Here is a 23,809-nt window from a genome sequence, read left to right as displayed (position 1 = left end):
GCTCACCGCATCTGCATGATGCCCCCACCACCCCCTTTCTCCAATTTACTGTTATACTAGGGTGCTTTTTCTCCCCTCGCAGAATTCTCAAACTTAGGTGGCCCTGACCTACTACGCATTACTGTTTGCTCTGCATTGTGTTATACTAGGGTGCTTTTTCTCCCCTCGCAGGATTCTCAAACTTAGGTGGCCCTGACCTACTACGCATTACTGTTTGCTCTGTATCGTGTTAAACTAGTGCCCTCCACTCAATTCCTGTCTACATACTCGTGTCGTCCGCCTCCCCTCCTACTCCATGGTGCTCTCTATTTCGCCTATCTACTCTAATTGCTTCTCTATTGACTATCCTGCTCTCCTAACTAAATCCAGTAGGAAAAAGTATAAAAAGGACATCCTGGTCTCCAACCCAGGCCTCCCTATTGCTGACACCTACACGAGCGCCTGCTCCAAGGAAACTCTCACTGACATTCTCTTTTTCGTGCCTTCACCTGACCTATGGACCCTTCACATGCTCTCTGTGCTCTCTCCTTTCTCCTCCTCTCCCATCAATGGTGGCACCCGCTGGGATGTCCTCCTGGCCCCTTTCCACTCCTCTAAGGCCATCATTAATGTCTATGCTAACGGGACCGTCTTGGTCCAAGGCCCTCAGGCCAACCTTCACCTCTTTGATAGACGCCTCCCACGCCTCATCAACTTCCTCTCCTCTCCCACTGTCCCCCTTCCTCTGTCCTCGGCTACCTTGCCTCTCCCCTCGCTCCCTGCCCCTTCTCTTGCTCCCTCTTCAACTCCCTCTCTAACACCTCCGCAGGACATACCTCTGATCTGCACCCCTCCCCGGAAGTTTTTCAAAGGTGGCAACCTTCTCCACATTGCCACTCTAAATGCTCGCTCTGCCATCAAGCACTCCTCTGATATCTGTCGCCTTCTTGAGGAACTGGACCTGGACGTCCTCGGTCTCACTGAGACATGGTTCACAGCCAGCTCTGCCACCAGCTTCGACACACTCCTACCTGACGGTTACAAGATCCTCTCCGTGCCCAGGCCCAACCGTTCAGGGGGTGGTGTTGCCCTTATCTTCCCTGAGTGGATTCCTGCCACTGTCACTCCTACGCAGACCTACTCCTCTTTTGAATGCCTTGTCTGCCGACTCTCTCTCTCTCCTAGCCATTCCCTTACCGTGGCTACTATCTATCGGCCACCTGGTCAAATTTCCTCCTTCCTCTCTGAATGGGCTGACCTCTCCTCCTCACTCCTGTCCTCAACCACCCAACTCCTCTTTCTCGGTGACTTCAACATCCACCTCGATGCCTCCTGTCCCCCCACTGGTCTCTTTCGCGAACTCTGTAACTCTCTCTCACTCTCTATTCTCCCGTCTGGGCCTACTCACTCTGCAGGGCACACTCTTGACGCTCTGATCTCTTCTGACCTTCCCCTCTCCCCTCCTCTCTCCACTCCTCTCTCTTGGAGTGATCACTTTCTCCTATCCTCCCACCTCTCCCTCCCTACCCCACAGGCAAAGCCACCCTCTTCACTGCCACCCACCTTCTCGGTCATCCGACCCATGAAGCGCGTGTCAGTTGAGGCTTTTGCTGCTACCTTCTCGCCCCCTCCTCCCCCCTTGGCTGACTCCCACCCTGACACAGCCCTCTCCATGCTCTATTCCTCTATATCTGATACTCTCGATATCCTTGCCCCTGTCATGAGAATCCGCCTGAAGCCCAAAGCCAAATGTAACTCCTGGTATGACTCGGATCTCGTCACCCTAAAACGCAAGTGTAGGGTGGCAGAGAGGAAATGGCGTGCTTCATGTTCATCCTCTGACAAACTGGCCTGCCGCCTGCTCCAAAGGCAATACCGGCTCTCCGTTCTCACCAAGAAGAGAGCCCTTATCCAAGCCCGCATCTCTGAGGCATCAAACAACTCGGCCGAACTCTTTAAAATCTGCAAGGAGCTGGCCAACCCTGCTGCAGTCTCTACCTCTCCTGCCCCCTCCCAGGCCCTCTGCACTGCACTGGCCTCGCACTTCATCTCAAAAACTCAGGACATCCTGTCCTCGCTCTCCTCCTCTCTCCTCCCTCCCTCTCTTCCCAGCTCTCCCTCTTGCTCTCTTGCAGCCACCCCTCCACCCTCCTTCTCTGCTTTTCCACCTTTTTCTGCTGATGAGGTCTCCAGACAAGTCCGATCTATGAAAGCCTCGTCTAAACAGGTTCACCCCTGTTCCTCCAAAACCATCAAGGACCACATCGACTCCCTGGCTCCTGTCCTGGCTGACTTCTGCAACCACTCATTCGCCTCTGGAGTCTTCCCATCCCCCCTCAAGCACTCCCTTGTGCACCCCCTCCTCAAGAAACCCTCTGCCGACCCCTCCTGCCCGGCCAATTATCGCCCAATCTCCATTACTCCCTTCCTGGGTAAGCTCCTGGAGAAACTGGCCATCTCCCAGCTTAACCTCCATGCTGACTCTGTTGGTAATCTGCATGACCATCAATCTGGCTTCAGAGCTGCCAGAAGCACGGAAACTGCTCTCCTGAACATCCGTGAGGACCTGCTCCTGAACCTCGATACCAACACTCCCTGTGTTCTCATTCTGCTCGATCTCTCCTCTGCCTTTGACACTGTCAACCATGCCATCCTGCTCAACTGTCTCCGTGATAACCTGGGTATCACTGGTCAGGCTCTGGCCTGGCTGACTTCTTTCCTCTCCGATCGACCCTCCCAGGTCCAAATGGGCTCCTTCCTCTCTGACATCTTTTTCTCCACCTGTGGTGTCCCCCAGGGATCCAACCTCTCTCCCTGGCTTTTCAACCAGTATCTGGCACTCCTTGCCCACCGCATCGCCGCTCTCTGCCCCTACTTCCAGTGCTATGCAGACGATACCCAGCTCATCTTCAGGCTACCCTCAGCCTCCTCCTCTCCTTCCCTCATCTCCGACTGTCTGTCTGCTATCCATGAATGGTGCGCCGCCAATGACCTCTGCCTCAACGCCAGTAAGACTGAGATTCTACTCATCGGCACACCCACTCCCTCCTTCCCTGCAGCTCTCTGGCCGGCCTCCCTTGGCCCCCTTCCTGCCCCTACCTGCAAGGCTAAAAACCTCGGGGTCATCTTCGACTCCACACTCTCCTTCTCTCCTCATATATCTGACGTTTCTAAGAAGTCACACTACCAGCTGCACCTCCTCAGAGGTATTCTTCCCTTCCTCTCCTTCCCCCAGAAGCTCACTGTCTCTCGAGCCCTGGTTCTCTCAAGGCTGGACTACTGTAACAGCCTCTATCTTAATCTGCCTGCCTCCACTCTCCGCCCTCTGCAACTTATCCAGAACAGAACTGCGAGACTTGTCCTTGGCCTCAAACCCAGGGACCGTATCTCTCCAGGACTGAAATCTCTTCACTGGCTCCCAGTGGCCGCGAGGATCAAGTTCAAAACCCTCTGCATTGTCCACAAGGCCTTCTGGGGCCTGGGACCAAAATACCTCCAACTCTCTCTTCCTAAATATCTTCCTTCACGAGCCCTTCGCTCATCCGTCTCCAACTCCCTCATGGTCAGCCGTTTCTCGAAGCAACGAGCTGGGGGTAGATCTCTCTCCGCAGCAGGGGCCTCCCTCTGGAACAGCCTTCCTGCCTCCCTGAAACTTGAGGAGAACCATCTCCGGTTCCGGAAGCACCTCAAAACCTTCCTCTTCGCTTCTGCCTTCTCTCTCCCTCTCCCCTGCTAATCCTGCTTAACTCCCCACTGAACTCAGCTCAAACCTGCATCTGGGCCACTCTCAGCAACCTCGGTCCAGGGCCCAGCCACTCTCCACCTGCACTGCCTCCCCGGCTCCCCCTGCACTGTGGGACTGTCACTGTATCCCTACAGCCCCTTTCCCAGCACTTGCTCTGCACTTACCTCGCACTTGCCACCAGCTGGCCCTTTCTATTTATTATTTATTATTATTTTATTTTATTTATTTTTTTTTACGCTACTTACCTTGTACTGCACTTCCCCCCCACCTCCTCCCCCCTGCACTTCCTCCTTTTCCCCTTACCTCTGCACTTGCGCGATCTGAATGACACCTGGCCTAGTAGGATCGTTTGTCTGTTTTCCCCTTGTTTCCCTCCCTCCCTGCCTCGTCGCGCCTTGAAACACTTGTGTATAGGCGCGTTACAAATACCATATCATATCATATCATTCCTGGCGACGCCACTGTTTATTGGGAAGCTTATGGGTGATACCAAAAAGTGGACTGTACCAATACGCTATTTTGTATCTTTTCCAATTGGGGAAGGACAATTATCCAACATTCCTTGCCTGTCCCTTTCACACTTTAGAATCCTTAGTTCCAGGATGTCTCCAGGCTTGGAACTCAACCATCTGACAAAATGATCAAAACTGATCTGGGAGCCACTCAAAGCTTGGGAATTGGTGGTGCTCATTTTAAAGTGACTTCCACTTCACAAAAATGATATATATATTGCATCTTTCTTTGCCATTTGATCAGTTTATTTTGCCATGTTTGATAACTTTAATAGTGACTTTAATGACGGATCTGACAATATTAATTGCAGCACACAACCTCAAGATTTTACTGCATATGCTGTGTTTTACATTTAAGTGCATTTCATGTTAAATAGTGAATATCTATGTGTGATTATAAGAACATCATGCCCGTTTCAGGAAATGTCTTCACTTTTCTGAAGTATGCAGAAAGCCATGCTAACATGGTTACGTGTTGCCTTTGTGTGGCAAGCCAATTTGTATACCTTGCACTGTGACCAAAACACCGATTAATGGAATTGTGCGCAGAAATCTTGCAAGGGCTGCACGCTTAGAAGCACACTGTGTCAGGCTGCATGCAGAATAAAGCATGCATGCCCCGCATATTCATGGAATTCACTACACAAGTCGTGCTCGGAATGCCCGACAGGCCCTTACACAAAGCATAAACAGCCAGAACATCTACCTTTACGTACTCCCCAGGGTACACATACATGCACCCTTCAAACAGTGTGTGGCATCACCCACAAGCAGGGCTGCATCTCAGAGACCTTGCATAGGGTCACCCGTAACTGTTGCCAGCACCCCAACAACATGCGTTTGAAAAATCGTAACTCAGTAAAAATCTGTGTGTGAACCCTGCAAACCATTCCTGCACCCCGATACACTGTGTATGTGCACCCCTAAGTTAGATCGGAACCCTGGTTGTGTACATGCACCCCTATATCCAACATGCAAACCCACCTCTGTGTCCTGCGATTCCTACACGTAAGTGTACTTACGCCTGCCTATGGGTGAATCTATGAATTTGCTTAGCCATTACTATGCCAAAAGGCTGCATGGATGTTCCATGAATACGCCCCCTTCCCAGCTCTTTGCCCAAGTCACGTTCACGCTCTGTGTGGTGTATCACGCAGGGTGCTCGGCAGCTCACAGAAACGTGCCGAATCTGCTGAACTCCACGCATATCCAGGAAAAGTCCTGCGCAGTCGATTTCATGAATCTACAAAAGTAATCTGTGCCCTGAATGGCATGCAAATCCCCGATTTTACACGCAAATAATTCCATGAATCAGGCGCTTAAATACATGATTCTCCATTTCAAACCAAAAGACACTGAAGCAGGGATTTGCGTTACATGTGCTCATCATTGTAAGGAAAAGAAAGAAAGAAAGAAAGAAAGAAAGAAAGAAAGAAAGAAAGAAAGAAAGAAAGAAAGAAAGAAAGAAAGAAAGAAAGAAAGAAAGAAAGAAAGAAAGAAAGAAAGAAAGAAAGAAAGAAAGAAAGAAATTACTAGTTTGAAAACCATCACCCTTCATTCAAAATAAACTCTCTGTGAATAAAGCCCATTGTGCATAGGTGCTATATAAATAAACTATCATATCATATCATATCATATCATATCATATCATATCATGCTTGGTGAGGATAACCTGCCAACCTCATTAAAGATACTCACTGCACTCAGGTATATTTACGTGGATGATGGACACATCATTGCTGGAACGCAGGCCATTATTGTGATTTTTGCTGGAATGTCAGAGGCAACTATTGTGAAATGAGCAACTTTTTTTTATCTGTAAATGAAACACTTGTAACGCTGTCTCTGAGCTAGGCCACTAGGAAAGATTTGAAATCCATAAAGACTCAGATATTTCTCATCTGTACAACACAGCGTTTCGCTGAATAGATGATCCAACTTTTCTAAAATCTCAACACTGCACATTTTGATGTTGTATTTTAACAGCACTATACAGTGATGTATCTACAACCTACTGTACTTGTTTCATAACTAAACAGTTATCAGCTTCCACACTGCCTCATACTGTCAGGAAAACCTGAAAATGCATTAGAATATGAAGCTGTAAGGCACTGTTGGAGTGATGCATTTTGTTTCCTGATTTCCTGTCCAAATTAAAAAAAACATTGGAATTGGTGAATTGCATGAATTTCCCAATTATCTCAAAAGGGTAGTCTGGCTGGGTGGTTTCAGCTGCATTTGCAGTAGCATGCATGGTGACACAGGGAGTGTACAGATAGGCACTGGAGATGCCGTGGGTGGTGACTTTCGGTATGGTATTTCTACAAGGAATTGCTACATCGGCTAAGGTGTCCTCTCTTCAAATGCCTAGAATTCACAGTATTGATTTTGAAACAATGGGGAAGGGTTAGTAATCTGCAAGTCACAGTTGTGACTGTAAGAGACTGCTTAGGTATGGAAAATAACTATATAACATTAAAAGTACAGTAATGCATTAGTTCCTTAATCTCAGGACAAATGGGTCTAATGTCCATGCTGGCTATAAATAGGCAGCCCTCTTCTCACTGCTTTTATTTTATACATTTTAGTAGCTTTGTTTTATATTGGGAGCTATTTTACTATCATCGTGTGATCGAATTGAGTATACATTTGCTTTTTAGGCACCATTTTTAAGATTGTAATAGCCATTTTAGATCAGCTTCTAAATTACCTTTCTGAATTGGCCTAACTTGCTGCATCAAATTATTGTTACAAGCGTCCAGTGAAACGGATTGATTTGAAATGATTTTACATTAAGTTTAGAAGGCCTACATAACTACAACTACCAAGAGTTTTGTATTTCAAACGCTACTTGTTCCCCCTTATGTGTATCAGCACTGGTGCATCGGGGGCATACCGGTCTGTTCCAGTCCATGCAACCCAAATAGGTACTTCTCAGCGGAGCTTTACCCACTGACCTGGTAGGTTTATATGCTGTTCCTATAACAGACCCATAGTATAATACAAGGAAAAAACTTTAGTTGCAGGGACGTTAAGGTGAGAACTTAATGTAATAACACCCTGGAAATTCACCTCAGCCACTGTTGCGCAGACTATGACCACAATGATGACATCACAGCGTATATACATACTTGGTAGACGCGGCTACAATTATCATTTTTTCCTTGAATTTCAAAGGTGTTGTTACAATGTATTGCTCACCTCAGCATCTCTGCAACAAACGTGTTTTCATTTATTTGTAGTATATTCAATTAAATATTAAAAATACAAACAATTACACTAAGCAAAACACTGTATTATGTCTACAACGTAAAATAAAAGGCAATTTGACAAGATTTTTATAAAAAATACTTGCATGTATGTGTACTGCTCATGCCCAGTTACTCAAATTTTACACTAACTGTCTCTATTTAAAAATACATATTTACAACACAACTGCCCACATAGATGCAGATATATATATTTAAAAAAAAATAATTGTAGCCACGTCTACCAAGTATTACATGGCCACGGTAGTGGCCATGTAGTTATGGTTAAGTTGCTGTTTCCATAGGAAGAGCACTTTTTGGGCGGCTTATAACTTCGCTCTCCCTAGACGGATCCTCACCAAATTTGCAAAAAAAGTAGTTGGGTCACTCTGAATTATTTTGCAAAGTTTGGTGAGGATTCGTCCAGGGGGGGAAAAGTTATAGGGGGGTCCCAAAACTTTTTTTTTCCCATAGACTGAATGGGAAAAAACTTTGCGCACGGCTACAGCCCGAACTGCTGGACGGATTTACACCAAATTTGCGGCAGGAGCGGCGGCCTGGTCCCAAAAGCGTGCTTTTGTAAATTTGGTGTAAATCTGTCCAGTACTTTTTTTTAAAAATGACCAAAATGTAAGGCAAAAAAAATAGTGATATCTGTGTTCGCTTCGCGGACGGACTTCCCTGTTCGCTCCGGGGACAGCACCCCGATTGGCCCAGGGCCTTGAGTCATGTCCGCGGACATGCAACGTGTTCGCTGATTGGATGGCAAGGGGCGTGGAGCGCGTCAGATTTTCTGTGGCGCCCGCCATTTTGTATTCGCAGTCGACCGCGTACAGCGCAGTGAAATGTGGATAAAAAATTGTATTTAGTGCCGTGTGTTGGTGTGTAAGAGTGTTTGGGGAGGGTGGGGAGTATGAGATAGGTTCAATGTTTTGTTTTCTTATGTGCTAGATGTTTTTGTTGCGTTCGATTTGTCCGCAGAGAACACGGCTGTTCTGACATTTTGTAAATAAACTAAATGGTGGGGTGTTTAGAGGACAGAGTATGTGTCATTTTTGTTCGCAAGGAAGGTAAAAATGAGCTATGAACACTTGCGGTGTACTTAATTGTTCGTAAATACACAAACTGGGGGTGTCCTCAGGACGCTGTCCGTATTGTAATCTGTCTAGTTGAATGTGTTCTAAGAAACATTCGCAGTGTCCCGAAATGGTTGCAATTACACAAAATGGGGGTGTTCTGAGAACGTTGTTTGTATTGTTCGTTGTCAGGGTGAAAGTGTTTTAAGAGCACTCCTTTTGTCCGCTAATAGTACAATTTCCTAGGGGCGTCAACCGACTTTTTGTCCACTAAAGAAACGATAAATCCGGCTGGTGTGCGCCGACATTATGTGATAATCCTATGACTGGCGCTATTGACCTGGCTGACTTGCTTTTGCGACACTAAATCATATCTCCCGCCCCTAAGCCTGATATTATCAAAGCATTCATATTCCCCGCCTCTCTCCGTGATGTTACAGGGTGCGTAATGAAACACGCTCAGTCGTCTCCAGTACTACGCGACTTTACTCAGAACCCGGAAGACAACACACATTATGTCACAACACAGCGCGCCACAATTTGCAATATGAAACAGTGATTTAAAAGCAAAGAGCAAGATTCTAAATGTTGTAAAGTACATTTATTTGACATCAAATGTTTAGAGAATATTCAGCAATTTGCATTTGTCTTTGTTGTCGATCCGCAAAAGTTCATGTTGAGACACGCGATGTTCCTTTGCGGTACAGAGAGTGTTAGATCAGCTTACAACTCAGTGCGCCACAATTCGGAATATGAAACTGTGGTTTAAAAGTAAACAGCAGGATTGTACATTTGGTAAAGTACATTTATTTCACATGAAATGTTTAGTGAATATTCAGCGATTTGCTATTGTCTCTGTTGTCGATCAGCAAAAGTTTATTTGGAGCCACGCGTTGTTCCTTTGCGGTGGATAGGCTGTTGGTTTATGATAAAATCAGTAAATGGTCGCTCTGATAATCGGAAGGTTGCTCCAACAACGAGCCATTAGACCACCCTATTGGTTGGTATGTTGTTTGTAGCCGCTAGTACTGCGTAAGGGCATATTGGTCCTTGGCGATTGTCCCATAAAATGGTGAGGGTCATGAAGTTGCATATTTGGACCTGCACCTGGCAGTTGAAGACCCCATCCGCTGGAGTCTGTAAATCGTGACATAGGCAAAATAGAGCCACATACCTGTTTTAAAAAACATAAATTAGTCTCACCAGCCGATCTTCATTAAAAATCATCATTTTATTTATTAGGGCATGAAAATGTTTGCTATCAAAGATAGTGCAACAGAGTATGTTAATTATAAAATAATAATATTTTCCCATACATATAGCGCTAAGAACCGTGAGGTATCTAAGCGGTGCTTATTATTAACCAGGGTGTGTGGTGCTCATTTATCGACCACGGAAGGATGAAAGGCTGAGTTTGGCCTTGCCGGGATTCAAACTTGCGTTAGCAAGCTGTGCACGGATGTCAAAGCGAGCGCTGTACTCGCTGTGCCACTTGACAGGGTACAGTGAAGTGGCACAGCGAGTAGAGCGCTTGACCGCCTATAGACCGGTTAAATTATTTCTATTAACCCACCCTGTGTCGTCTGCCTTTTTCAGAGCCCTCTAAACGACAGGGGATCAATTCGGCGGTGATAGTGCGCGGTAGAAAACATTATGCCACTTTCAACGAACAAGTTCAACTTGAGCGGTCTTTAATGCTACGCTATTGTAATTATATTTGGTATAAAGTAATCTAAAGGGTTACTTACAGTACAATTGCAATTTCCATTGTCTACGAGTGGTGCAGTCCCAAAATACGACTACGCGTGTGTCAACGATCTTTCGCATAGTGATATAATATATAAAAGTGGTTTCGTTTCAGAAATTTCATCTTTATCTTCTCTTACGTTTTAGCAACACTCCTTCAAGAGAAGTCTTTCATTACAATCTCTGTCTGTCAAGGTCAAAACACAATACAACCTTATAGTCCGCTTCGTGATCCTCTCCGGGGCCCGAGAAAAAAATTGAAGCAGCTGACCTTCACTGTGAACGAGCATAAATTCTTACTTTGCAACATTCTGTGTAAAGCCATCTGTAGAAGTTGTGGAAGCAGCTGACCTTCACTGTGAACGAGCATAAATTCTTACTTTGTGACATTCTGTGTAAAGCCATCTGTAGAAGTTGGTTTTTGCAAGCCATGTTTGTATATTGTTTGCGTGATATTAAAAAAAGTTTGTTTAAAGGACGTTATGGTTCTAAGTACAGCCGAAAGACCCCTGAAAATCGCAAGTTATGGTAAGCTTTGAAAAATAACTGGCACCACCACCGTGCACTGCTAAGACTAACACCCAGGACATCAAAGATGACATCACAAATGTCATTGATGAAATCACTGATGACATCACGTGTGTATGTACTTTTCATGGAATTTGTGTACTAGGGATTTTTATTATAGTGTTTCGAAAAAAGTGTCAAGGATATTGCAATAAATATCATACCGTTATTAGTGCTTTGAACGATGCATTGATATAAATAGCATTGTATTATGGGATTCTATCTAGTATACTGAGCTACTAATGGAGAAACATAGCATTGTGTGCAGAGTACAAGATGAAAGTATAATATGTGTAATGTTAATATGTTGAATAATGAAATAATAATTGTCCTGAAATGTTTGAAAAATCACAAAATGGGGTTGTTCCGAGGACGTTATTCGTATTGTGTGATTGCTTAGCTGTATGCAATGAGGGAATGGCAGAGAGAGTATTTGATGTGAAAGGAGTGGAGGTGGTGTGGAGCAGAGTGCCTGATTGCAATGTACAGGTAATTGTACATGTTTGTGAGGATATGGCCACGATGAACAGTCCGCATGTGGTAGTCTTGCACTATGGTGCTTTCCATTTGGGCAACGTAAGTGCCCCTACTTTGTTGGCTGATTTGGAACGCTTGGTTCAAGCAGTAATGAAGATCCTTCCAAATGCAAAAGTAATTTTTTCTGGATTACTACCTAGGGCAATATGGGACAATAGTTCAGTTTTTTGTCCTCAGCAAAATATTGCTAGGTCTGTCATCAACCGAGGCATGTGTGCCTTCATGCTTAGAGCTGGTATGTTCTTCTGTAACAATGGGAATATTGATGCCATTAATGCTGTTAATTTTAAACAAGATGGCATTTCTTTATCTTTTACGGGAAATGCCTTTCTATTTTGGAATATAAGGGTTGCTTTGGAGAAGGTTATGTGAAGATTTTAGGAGTAAAGTAAGAAAAAAAAACAAGAAAAAAAATACAAAATAACAGGTGTCTGTCAAGCATCTGTAAAGAAAAAAAAAACACGGCTCTTTTCAGAGCCAACTTCAAAGGGGAAATGGGGCACAACATTTAAATTTACATTCACCATGATCAGATTTCGGTAGTCCGCGGACATGAAAATCACTACGAGGGGGTTAGTATGTTCTATGTTACATGTATATGAAGTCAGGGACATTATGGTTAAGTTGTGCTACTAAAAACCTATGAAATTCAGTGAAAAAACTTTGTTAAAGGGACGTTATGGTTAAGTTGCGCTACTAAAAACCTATGAAATTCAGTGAAAAAACTTTGTTAAAGGGACGTTATGGCTCAAAGTAAAACCGAAAAACCCCTGAAATTCGGCAGTTATGGTAACATAAGCAACCATAACTCGCTCCACCGTGCACTGCTAACACTAACACCCAGGACATCAAAGATGACATCACAAATGTCATTGATGACATCACTGATGACATCACAGGGCTGGCTCTCCCTTTTTATCCTTTACTGACATATCGAAGCCACATAGTTTTCTTCAGTAACAGTCAGGAAGTAAAAATTGAAAAGGTACTATATTTGTAGACTTAGGGTCCAGTCACATCATATGAAACATATACATAGCGGAAGATACAGGCTTGAAAGAGAGCAATCCTTTCTGTGCATGAAGATAATCATTATGGTTATCAGCACTTTCTCATAGTTTTATTTTTATTATTCTACCTTCCCTCTATATGCTCATATTTGTATACATTATACTCACTCTCCATAGAGTGAATGGGAAAAATTTTTTGCTCGCGCCTACAGCCCAAACCGCTGGACGGATTTCCATCAAATTTGGACCAGGAGCAGCGGCTTGGTCCCAAAAGCGTGCTTTTGCAAATTTGGTGAAAATCCGTCCAGTAGTTTTTTTTTTAAATGACCAAAAATGAGGTAAAAAAAATTAGTGATATCTGTGTTCGGTTTGTGGATACACTTCCCTGTTCGCTCCGCGGAAAGTGTCCTGATTGGCCAATCGTCTTGCGTGATGTTCGCGGACATGCAAAGTGTTCGCTGATTGGACGGCGTGGAGTGTGAAGCGCGTCAGATTTTTCGGTAGCGCCCGCCATCTTGGATTCGCGGACGTCCCCGGAGAGCGCGGTGAAACTTTGTTCAAAATGTGTATTTTGTAGAGTGTGTTGGTGTGTAGGAGTGTTTGGGGAGGGTGGGAGTGTATGAGATAGGATGAAAGTTGTGTTTTTTATGTGTTTGACGTTCTTTTTGTGTTTGATTTGTTTGCGGCCATCACAGGTGTTCTGAAATGTTCTAAATAAACTGACTAGGGGGTGTTCTAAGGAGTCAATATGTGTCCGTTTTGTTCGCAAGCAAAGTGAACTGTTCTAAGAACACTCACGGTGTCCGGGGAGTGTTCGTAGGTGGTGTCCTGAGGACGCTGTCCGTATTGTTCTCTGTCAAGTTGAATGTGTTCTAAGAACACGGACGGTGTCCTGAAATGTTCGCAAATAAACAAAATGGGGTGTTCTGAAGACGTTTTTGAGAACACTCCCAGTGTCCGGGGAGTGTTCGTAGGGGGTGTCCTGAGGACGCTGTCCGTATAGTTCTCTGTCAAGTTGAATGTGTCCTAAGAACACTCACGGTGTCCTGAAATGTTCGCAAATAAACAAAATGGGGTTGTTCTGAAGATGCTTCTAAGAACACTCGCGGTGTCCGGGGAGTGTTCGTAGGGGGTGTCCTGAGGACGCTGTCTGTATTGTTCTCTGTCAAGTTGAATGTGTCCTAAGAACACTCGCGGTGTCCTGAAATGTTCGCAAATAAACAAAATGGGGTTGTTCTGAAGACGCTTCTAAGAACACTCGCGGTGTCCGGGGAGTGTTCGTAGGGGGTGTCCTGAGGACGCTGTCCGTATTGTTCTCTGTCAAGTTGAATGTGTCCTAAGAACACTCGCGGTGTCCTGAAATGTTCGCAAATAAACAAAATGGGGGTGTTCTGAAGACGCTTCTAAGAACACTCGCGGTGTCCGGGGAGTGTTCATAGGGGGTGTCCTGAGGACGCTGTCCGTATTGTTCTCTGTCAAGTTGAATGTGTCCTAAGAACACTCGCGGTGTACTGAAATGTTCGCAAATAAACAAGATGGTGGTGTTCTGAAGACGCTTCTAAGAACACTCGCGGTGTCCGGGGAGTGTTCGTAGGGGGTGTCCTGAGGACGCTGTCCGTATTGTTCTCTGTCAAGTTGAATATGTCCTAAGAACACTCGCGGTGTCCTGAAATGTTCGCAAATAAACAAAATGGGGGTGTTCTGAAGACGCTTCTAAGAACACTCGCGGTGTCCGGGGAGTGTTCATAGGGGGTGTCCTGAGGACACTGTCCGTATTGTTCTTTGTCAAGTTGGATGTGTCCTAAGAACACTCACGGTGTCCTGAAATGTTTGCAAATAAACAAGATGGTGGTGTTCTGAAGACGCTTCTAAGAACACTCCCGGTGTCCGGGGAGTGTTCGTAGGGGGTGTCCTGAGGACGCTGTCCGTATTGTTCTTTGTCAAGTTGAATGTGTCCTAAGAACACTCGCGGTGTCCTGAAATGTTCGCAAATAAACAAGATGGTGGTGTTCTGAAGACGCTTCTAAGAACACTCCCGGTGTTCTGGAATGTTTGTAGGGGGTGTCCTTAGGACGCTGTCCGTATTGTTCGTTGTGAAGTTGAAAGTGTTCTAAGAACTATCGCGTTGTTCTGAAATGTTCGTAGGGGGTGTCCTGAAAACGGTGTCCGTATTGTTCGCTGGCAAGTTCAAAGTGTTCTAAGAACACTCACATTGTTCACGGACATTAAAAGTTTCCCATAGATCATAGTTGAAATGTTTGACTCTATGGATGTGATATGCTGCGGTGGTTGTTGCCAGGGCATAGAGTCTTGGGTGCATGGCCATTTGGCCATGCACCCAAGATTTTATGCCCTGGCATCAACCACCGCAGCATATCACATTCATATTTGCTTATAACTTTGGGTGAAAAACAAATGTATAAGGAACAAAGGTATTAGATACTATGGATGTGATATGCTGCTATGGTTGTCCTTATTATTGTATACTTACTGTTTGGTATAGTAATGGGAGTCCATGTTTTTCTTCTTCATTTCTGTGATAAAAGAAAATAGCATGTTAGTATTAGTATTTTGTAATGACTTATTACATTGTATAAGCAATATACTTTAATTTTTTTTTCGACCCTCATATTTAGTAGTATTTTGCTCAGTTTCTGTATTTGTTGCTAAAATCATTGGGTCTGTGGGAGAAAAACAATTCCATGTTGGATTAAAAAAAAACCCTTTTTCGGTTATGCTACAGTTTATTTGTTTGTTTGTTTTCAGTGTTCACTTGTTATTTCTGGCTAATGCTTTATACTTTGCCTTGTTGTATTTTTTTTGGAGCAGTAACAGATTCTTCATTTGTTTTGATATTATAAAATTCTGGAGCAGTTAGATACCAGTTGGCGAATTCTAACTGTCTATTTTTTTAATATCTTTTGGTGGTTTTGATTTATCTATTTGGATATTGTTAAATTTTGGGACAGTTAGATACCAATTGGCGTATTCTAACTGTGTATTTTTTGGCCTAATTTAGTGGTATTCATTTATCTGATTAGTTGTTGTAGAATCTTTGAGCTGTTAGATAGCTTTTGGTGTATTCTAACAGTTTATATTATTTTAACACACATTTATAATTTTGGAACAGTTAGATACCAATTGGCGTATTCTAACTGTGTATTCTTTGGTCTAATTTAGTGGTATTCATTTATCTGATTAGTTGTTGTAGAATCTTTGAGCAGTTAGATAGCTTTTGGAGTATTCTAACAGTTTATATTTTTTTAACACAAATTTATTTAAAGGTTTAAATACAGTTTATTTATCAAATTTTGGTTTTAAGAACATCAAATAAGCGTTTGTAAATTTGCTGGTAATCTCTGCTTTAGAGTAATGGTACTTTCATTACATTCAAACCATCCACATTTCTTTTTTATATATGCAGTGTAGTGCCCTGAATTGGTTGTGGCTCCTGCGTGGTAGATTTTACCTATTGTTGTGAAGATTTTCTTACCAAGTGATATTTGACCATGTGTGAATCCAGTCAGCTTGCAGTTGTTTTTGGTACCATCTGCATTGTAACGTAGAAGCATTAGTATTACGTATTTACTATGTGTTTGTATTACTAACGTGGAGCGATTATCTGAATTGCAATTGCATAATGTACCATGGTTTGCATTTTGTACAAGTTGCGGAAATGGAATGGATTCACAATTTGGTATTGATATATATATGAAGCGTTCATTGGGGATTTCTTCTTGTGTCACATTCTTGCAGAGAGTGCATGTATGTTTCCACATGTATGAAATCTGAAAGATTTCATTTATAGGTATGTGCTTGTTTTCCAGTACTTGTAGTAAGTACATTAGAAATTCTTGTGGATCTTCCTGTGAGTTCATAGTGAATTTCACCATTCCAGCACAGTAGTCCAATTGTCGTCTTATTCCAAAAACACTATATGTGTTGTCAGGATTGTTTGCTGCATTTCTGTGAAGTACTAACGTTTGCAAACACAATGGGTCTGTACTGTGTGAGTAAATGTTGTCAACAATTGGTGGTAATTGAAATAGAATATTCATTGCTACATTTGCATAGCAACTTACACCAACTATATTTGAGAATTTAAATGGTCCAGGTAGTTCTGTATCTAACTGCTTTTTTTGGAGTTTGCCTTCCTTCTTTAAAGAAGTACCTGGTTTACTTTCTCTAATTGATTCTTTTTTGTTTGTGGTACTTGATGAAGTATTCGTTTCTTTTACTCTCTTTGGAGGATTTGCAGTGACGTCCTGTTGCATTTCTGTTTGATTTAGTTTTCTTTTACAACGTTTTAGTTTTTGTGGAACAGAATATGTGTTTAGATGGGGAGTGTATAGTGAGCGAAGTCTATTATATTCTAAAATGCAAGGAATATCAGCGTTTACTTTACTTGCATCAAAGTTGATTAGAAATAGACCGTCAAGTGTATGTAAGCGTGATAGTGCTACGTAGCTCATGCCTTCTTTAAAGACTGTGTTACCAATATCTATCATTGCTTTGTCTAGGGTAAGACCTTGTGATTTATGAATCGTGACTGTGTATGCAAGAGTTAGAGAAAATTGTTCTCTGTGTACATACATATCTTTGAAGAGAAGGAATCTAGCTGTTGAGCGTCCTATCCGTTTTACTTCTGAAAGTTTGTCAAAGAGTATATTGACAAACTGAATTTTGTTGTCACGTGGGTATGTTTGAAAGCCAACAACTGTACCCAGTGCTCCATTAACTAGTCCTTGGTCCACGTCAAGGTTACGTTTAAGCATTACTCTGCAATTTAAGAATCATTTTTAACAACTCTGCTGTGTTTGAGCTTGATTTTTCTAAATTATTTAGTCTTGTTGTGGCTTGGTCACACATGGGTAGTGTCATACCATGTACATCTAGTTTGTCTGTGGCGCTAATTTCCATTATTGGTTGCATTTCTTTACTTAGCATGATTTCATTGAATTTGAAACAGCTTGCAAGAGTTGGCATTAAGGCCATACAATTGACATTTTTGTGGGCTAATTTTTCCATAACATCTGTAGCACATGCATTATCGCCATAAAGTGCATTAATGTGCCAGGTTTTCAATGTTGCTTCTGCTTCTTTAGAAAGTATACCAACTCTCAAACTTTTTAAAATGTTGGCATAAGTTAGATCTGCAGATTGGTGCATGTTTTCTGTTAATTCTCTGTATTGGAAATGTTGCCAAAGGTTGACATTTCCAATGCTGCCAACAGTTTTACAGAGGGGCAGAGTTTGTGCCCTAATGTTTTAAAAATAGGTTCACCTTTTACTGGTGTTAATTGAAGCCGATCTCCAAAAACAATAATGTGTTTTCCTGCAAAGAGCTCTTCATAGTCTGTTTTGAGTACTTCTTGTAATCTGAGGTGAATCAAAGCTAACATCAGGTTGGAGACCATGCTCACTTCATCTATTAGTAGCATTTTCATTTGTTTCAATACTCTGCGTAATTCCATTGCAGCTTCTGTAGAAAGTTTTTAATAGTTTAATTTGTTCTGGTGTTCTACTGGTAATAGTAGTAATCGGTGTAATGTAACACCACCTATTCTGTAGGCAGCTAAACCTGTGGGGGCAGTGACAACAGCTGATACTTTGTTGTTTGTCAATTGTTGAAGGAACTTACTAATGATTTTGATTAGGATATTTTTGCCAGAACCAGCTTCACCACTGACGTACAGTAGTATAGGTTTATAATTATGGCAGGAACATTCTTTATTTTCATGTTTTACACCATGTGCAATTTGTTTTGTTACTTCTTGAAAAATGCTACTTTGCTCATTGTTTAGTTTTGATTGTAGTATAGTTAAGTCTTCCTTATCTTCATACTGACACATCGTGTTTTCTACTTCTATCATAGCTAATTCTGCCCCATTTGTTATTAGTGGTTCTCCCAGTGGTTCTTGGCTTCCTGTTACAGAAGGTTGACTACTGTCAGGAGTATCCTTATCTAGTTGGGACTGGAGTTCTTCTTCATGTTGCTGTTCATTGTGCAACATTGTTTTGTACTGTGTAAAGTTTACATCAGTTATAGTGCTTTCATTTGCTTTGAAAGCATCCTCATATGAGTCATAGTTATCTAGTAATTGTTCTTCTTTTCTCCATGGTTTGAAGAGTTGTAGCAGGGACATGTAATATACTTCTTTATGTTGAGGAGTCTTCAATGACAATTTGATATGATTAATTAAATTTGGTTTAGTGAGTTTAACTAAGCTGCCTTCACAGTCTGTCACTCTATATTTACCTTTTTTTTCATCAGGTTTCAATTTATTTTTGTACGTGTAGTTTTGGGCTATTTGGTAAAGACACATGTTTTCCAAAGTATTACTTCTGTTTGGGTAGTATGTGTCCAATAAATTGTTTTTTAAAATGTCTTGGCTGTTGGGATCATGTTTGGCTATTGTTTCTATATCTTCATATGATTTTAGAACTCTTTTTCTAGATTTAGCTGGACCAAGACTTAGCCATACTATATTTTCAGATTTACCATACAATGAAGTACCAGTTAAACGATCAGCTGCTTCATAAGATCCACATTCTCTATGGGTGAGCATTTTTATGCCCAAGCTGTATAATTTCTGAGATACTGTTTTATCTGATGACAGGTCATTCCAGAGGTCTTGGAGCTCTGTCTTTTCTGCTTTAGTTAAGTATGCTGTCGCATATCGTGCAACTGCAGTAGAATTGTCTGCAATGTACTGCACATCTATGTTTGCATTCCATAAGTGGGCAATGATTGCATTATAATCATTGATATATTTTTCTTCTTCTTTTCTTTTTATGTAATATGTATTTTTAGGTGACTTACCTTTAACGCTATGTCTAACTGAAGACATGAGGTTGTTTACTTGACCTGTATTTGTAACTGGTCTAGGGAAACCAAATCGGCATTTGGTGTAGTATTTGCCTTTGTTTTTGTATTTGTGACGACAATATTTTCCACATTTGTGTCTTTGAAATTGTAAAATTTGTGCACGAAGATCACTATTTGTGGCTTCTGATGGAATTTCACAAGTGACATATTTTTCAATAAACTGTAAAACAGTGGCATCACTGTCTTGACCAAATTTAGGAGCATCTTTAATCCATAAAAGCATGTGGATATGTGGATCTCCTCTGGCTTGGTATTCTTTTCTCCAAAAGAAGTGTTGCAAGGGGAGGAACAGTTTTATTACAAATAAAATGTAGCATAGCAATGAAGCAATGGTGAAAATATCTTGAAACATTAACAGGATTCAAAGAACAAAGTTCTCCAGGTGTTAGAATATCTATGTTTGTTTTGTTTTTATTTGATATGCATAGGAAATCATGTAAATCTTCCCATGCATATTCTGCACAACTTAATGTAACAAACCAAGTGGGTGGGCCAAGGTTTCTGATCATACAACGTACATCTCCATGACGTCGAAACCAGTACTCTTTAGTACCATGCATATTTGCTAATAGATTTGTAATATTTGATTGTAAAACCTCATCCTTTTGTTGCACTTTCTCTAATAATTGTGTAGCTGTCATAGTTTGAAAGTGTGATCCTGATTTTAATATGTGTGCAACTCCGTAACATAAAGTTGCTAGTTCACTTTCAAAGAGTAGGTGGAATATGTATTCCACTTTTTGTCTAAATATGGGATCTTCAGAATACATCCGTAATGAGCGGTATTCTGAAGCTGGAAAGAGTAGAGGAAAAGCATGTGCTTCTATACTTTTTTCCCATATACTGATTGGCGATCCTTTTGTTTGACGCATTTGGTAAGTTTCTAGTACATCTTGTACGGTGTCATTACAGTGCAAAGGATGAATTGTATAATGGTCTAAAGTATTTGATATTGTAGCAGGATCTAGTTGCTCAAATTGGCCAGCTTCTTGTGTTTCTTGAATTATTTCAGTTGTATCTTTAAAGTTTTCTTCAATATTAATTTCTTTGTAATATTCATTATTCTCTTTAAGATATTGGAAGGCGTGTCTAACTTTATATAAATCTACCAGCTGTTGCCATATTTTTTTGCCTTTTGTAGGTACTCCATTTACTAATATAATTAAAGATTGCTGCATTGGACGTTGCACTGCTAGAGTATGCACATTTTCTTTTAGATTTAATGTTAAATAAACTACTTTTCCACGAATGCCTTTTACCAATTCAGAGGGAGGTAATTTAGCTGTTTTTGGTTGAAGGCGTATTATTGCTTGAAATGGGTGTACTGTTTGAATTATGATGCTCTCTTATAAATTAAGTTGTTGTAGAGGTTTTGGTACTGGGTATAATTCCAAATTATTTGTGATAGAACGTGAAGGAGTTTGGTTGTTGTCAAGTTTTGTAGTCCAATAACTGCAGAGTATTAAGGGCTCAGTTATTTCATATTTGTTTTCTGCTAGAAGGTAGAGAGCTAATTCAAACCATTTAGAATCTTCATTGTCTTCTATTCTGTATGATAGGTCAACAGTTTTTGTGTTACTTTTATAAAAATTTCTACGGCAACATACACATACATGGTTTGGTACTTCAGCTGATGTACTTTTAAATTTTAGTATTTCTTTTTTGTGTGTGTTTAGCAAAAGGTTGCCATGTGTAGAATTGTTGCTTAATTGGTTTAAAGCTATTTCATTCTGTAAATGGCTTTCACTTCCAAAATATTTTTTCTGGATATAATGAATTTCTTCAAGTAGGTCTTTTGCTGTACCATGTAGAAGGATGTTATTTAACTTTGCTAGTGCTAAAGCAGGACTTTTAGCATAGTACAGTTTATAGACTAGATTTCTTATAGTTGAATGATGTGTTGATATCCTTTTGATATCATGGAAAGTGGTTTTACAAGTAGGTCCTGTAATGCAGGCCAATGAATGTCCTTGTAGTCCTGTGTACTTGCGCACTGGACAGGTATCTATATTTTTCAGTAATTTAATTTTGATTTTGTCTTTGCTTTTTACATATTTATTGAGGAATTGGTGTAAAGATTTGAAACATTGTTTGGGAATGTTACACATTGACGTGCATGGCCATTTGTACAGTAGACGTTCTGATTCAGTTGAATGGAGGGGTAATTCTAAGTTTTCAGGGCATATTTTTGTAAGGAGTACTTCTTGTTCCATTATGGTATTATTCACTTTTTCATAACCTCGACCACTGCTATTTATGGCAATTGTATTTGTTTGCTTTTGTTTGTACGCTTCTTCATTAAAATATGGTTCTGTGCTCGTAGTGTGATTCCATTCACCTCCGCAGATATTTAAGAAGTTGTTTCTGTTGACATTTCGCTTATTGAGAAGTCTTTTTTGTAATTTAGTTATTAGTTTTGTTAGTGGTTTCATTTTGTTTAACAGTAAAATGAATAATTTCTTTTGAGAAGAATTGAACTGTCCATCAATGCTTCTAAGATTAATTTCCTACGATAGGTTTTAAGCTTTGAACCTGATTTCTCTCCTGTTTTTATAAGATTTTGAAGGACTTTGTGACGGTACATTTTGGCTAAAATACTTTTCTTGGTATGCTTACTTTGCACTATATTAAAATTTGAAGAAGTAGTTTTATCTGTACTGATAGCTGATTTTCTGTTAATTGTTTTTTGGTTTGTTTTACATTTTGATAGAGGAAGTGAAGTTGTTGTACTTGAAACTTCTTGTGTTTCACTAAATGATTGTATTAGCTGTTTTGTTTCAAGTTTTTTACAAATTCTGCTTGAGATGGATGCTTATGTTGGACACCTTTATTTTCATTTGCTCTAATTTTGCGTTGCTTTCTACGGAGTTGTCTTTTGGTAGGCATTCTTTAGGGTCTGTTGAAAAAAATAAAGAAGATATGGGTTGGGGTGTTCTGGAATGTATGTGTGCTGTGTGCATGAGTGTTTGAGTAAGATGATAAAGATGTATGTAATGTTTGTGATTGTACATTGGGAACTAAAATTAGTAGGGATAGGTATTCTTGAATTTATGTGTTACTAAACTGGGGTTCAGATGACAAAAAAAAGTAAGCTAGTGGTGTGGAAAAGTACAAATAGTAAATCTAATGTGTACAATTAAAACAGTTGTTTGTTCTATAATATGAAAATTGTAGTGGTTCAGTTGGCTAATTTGTGTGTCCAAAAATAGAAATTTGTGGGCCATTCTGGTTGTAAATCGCTGTTTAGGAAATTGAAATTTTTGGACAAAATGGTACAAAATCTCTATTTTAAGAAACCAAAATAGCTCGTATTAATGTTATAGTATATTTGATTAATAATATAAATATTATGGTGATATTTTACTTACTTTTTTTTAAAGTAACACGTAACTTCTTAGTTTTTTTTTCTTCTTCGAATTCGGCTGCTTCTTTTCAGGAAACTGGTCTTCACTGCAACTGTAAAAGCTTCAAATTAGTAACTTTGTTTGTATATAGCACTGTTTTTAATTTAGATATTGATTTTTTTAATTGAAATCCTCAGTGCCTTCTGTAAAACCATTAAACTAATTTATTTACATAAGATACATTGCATCAGTTCAGTACATATGTTCTTAATGAACAAATTGTATTGAATGACTAACTGTAGCAAAAATAAAATATCTTTACTATGTCTTGTGAAATGTATAATATATTAGTGAATACCACTATTTCTGTAAGTAAACTGTTCTAGGTTATAGCACCTCAATGTCATGTCTAATTTAAAGTAATTAAGTAAATAAATAAATAAAAACAAAAAATATGAAATTGTATAAGTATTTTTATAAAGGTTTAAACATAGATTGTGTTTGCATGCAATTTTGTTTGAATATATGCAGTCTATATATTTCATTTAAAAAATGTTAGTTTAACATGATTTGAGTGTGTGTGTATAAAGAAAGTAAAAAGTATAAAGGTGTATAAGTGATAGTTGATTTTAGGAAATTGAAAAAAGTACAGTAAATTCATTTTACAGATTTTACAAGGTAAAAGTCTGTTTGAAAATGTGTTCATCTACCATAGCTCTCAACTCACACGCTTTTGGCGGGTGTCACATGCCTTGTAAAGGGCAGACTCCCCCGCCAAGCCTCCTGCACGCCCATTCATTCCAATGGGCGTCTCACCCGCCAAAAACAAAATCGGGTGATTTCACCCGCCTGTAAAACAAAAATGGTTGAGAACTATGTCATCTACTATACAGAAAATATGCATACCTGAAGTTTGTGTTCATGCATATGGATATGCATGGAGCTGCAAGTAGAAATCTTGAAGACTTGTACAGAATTTCTGGTAGATGCTGCTTGCCAATGATATGACACTTGTACTGAGAGAGATTCAGAGTACATTTGCAGTGCTGTTCTATGATGATGCAGTTAGATGTAGAGGTCTTGAATGTGATTGGTGCATGGTCATGTGATTTTTGAGGTACATCCAATGAGGGAATGGCAGAGAGAGTGTAGTGGA

This window comes from Ambystoma mexicanum, chromosome 3p, assembly GCF_040938575.1.
Source record: "Ambystoma mexicanum isolate Mex_15411 chromosome 3p, UKY_AmexF1_1, whole genome shotgun sequence".
NCBI classification, from domain to species: Eukaryota; Metazoa; Chordata; class Amphibia; order Caudata; family Ambystomatidae; genus Ambystoma; species Ambystoma mexicanum.
Note: the sequence above shows the minus strand (reverse complement) of the source record.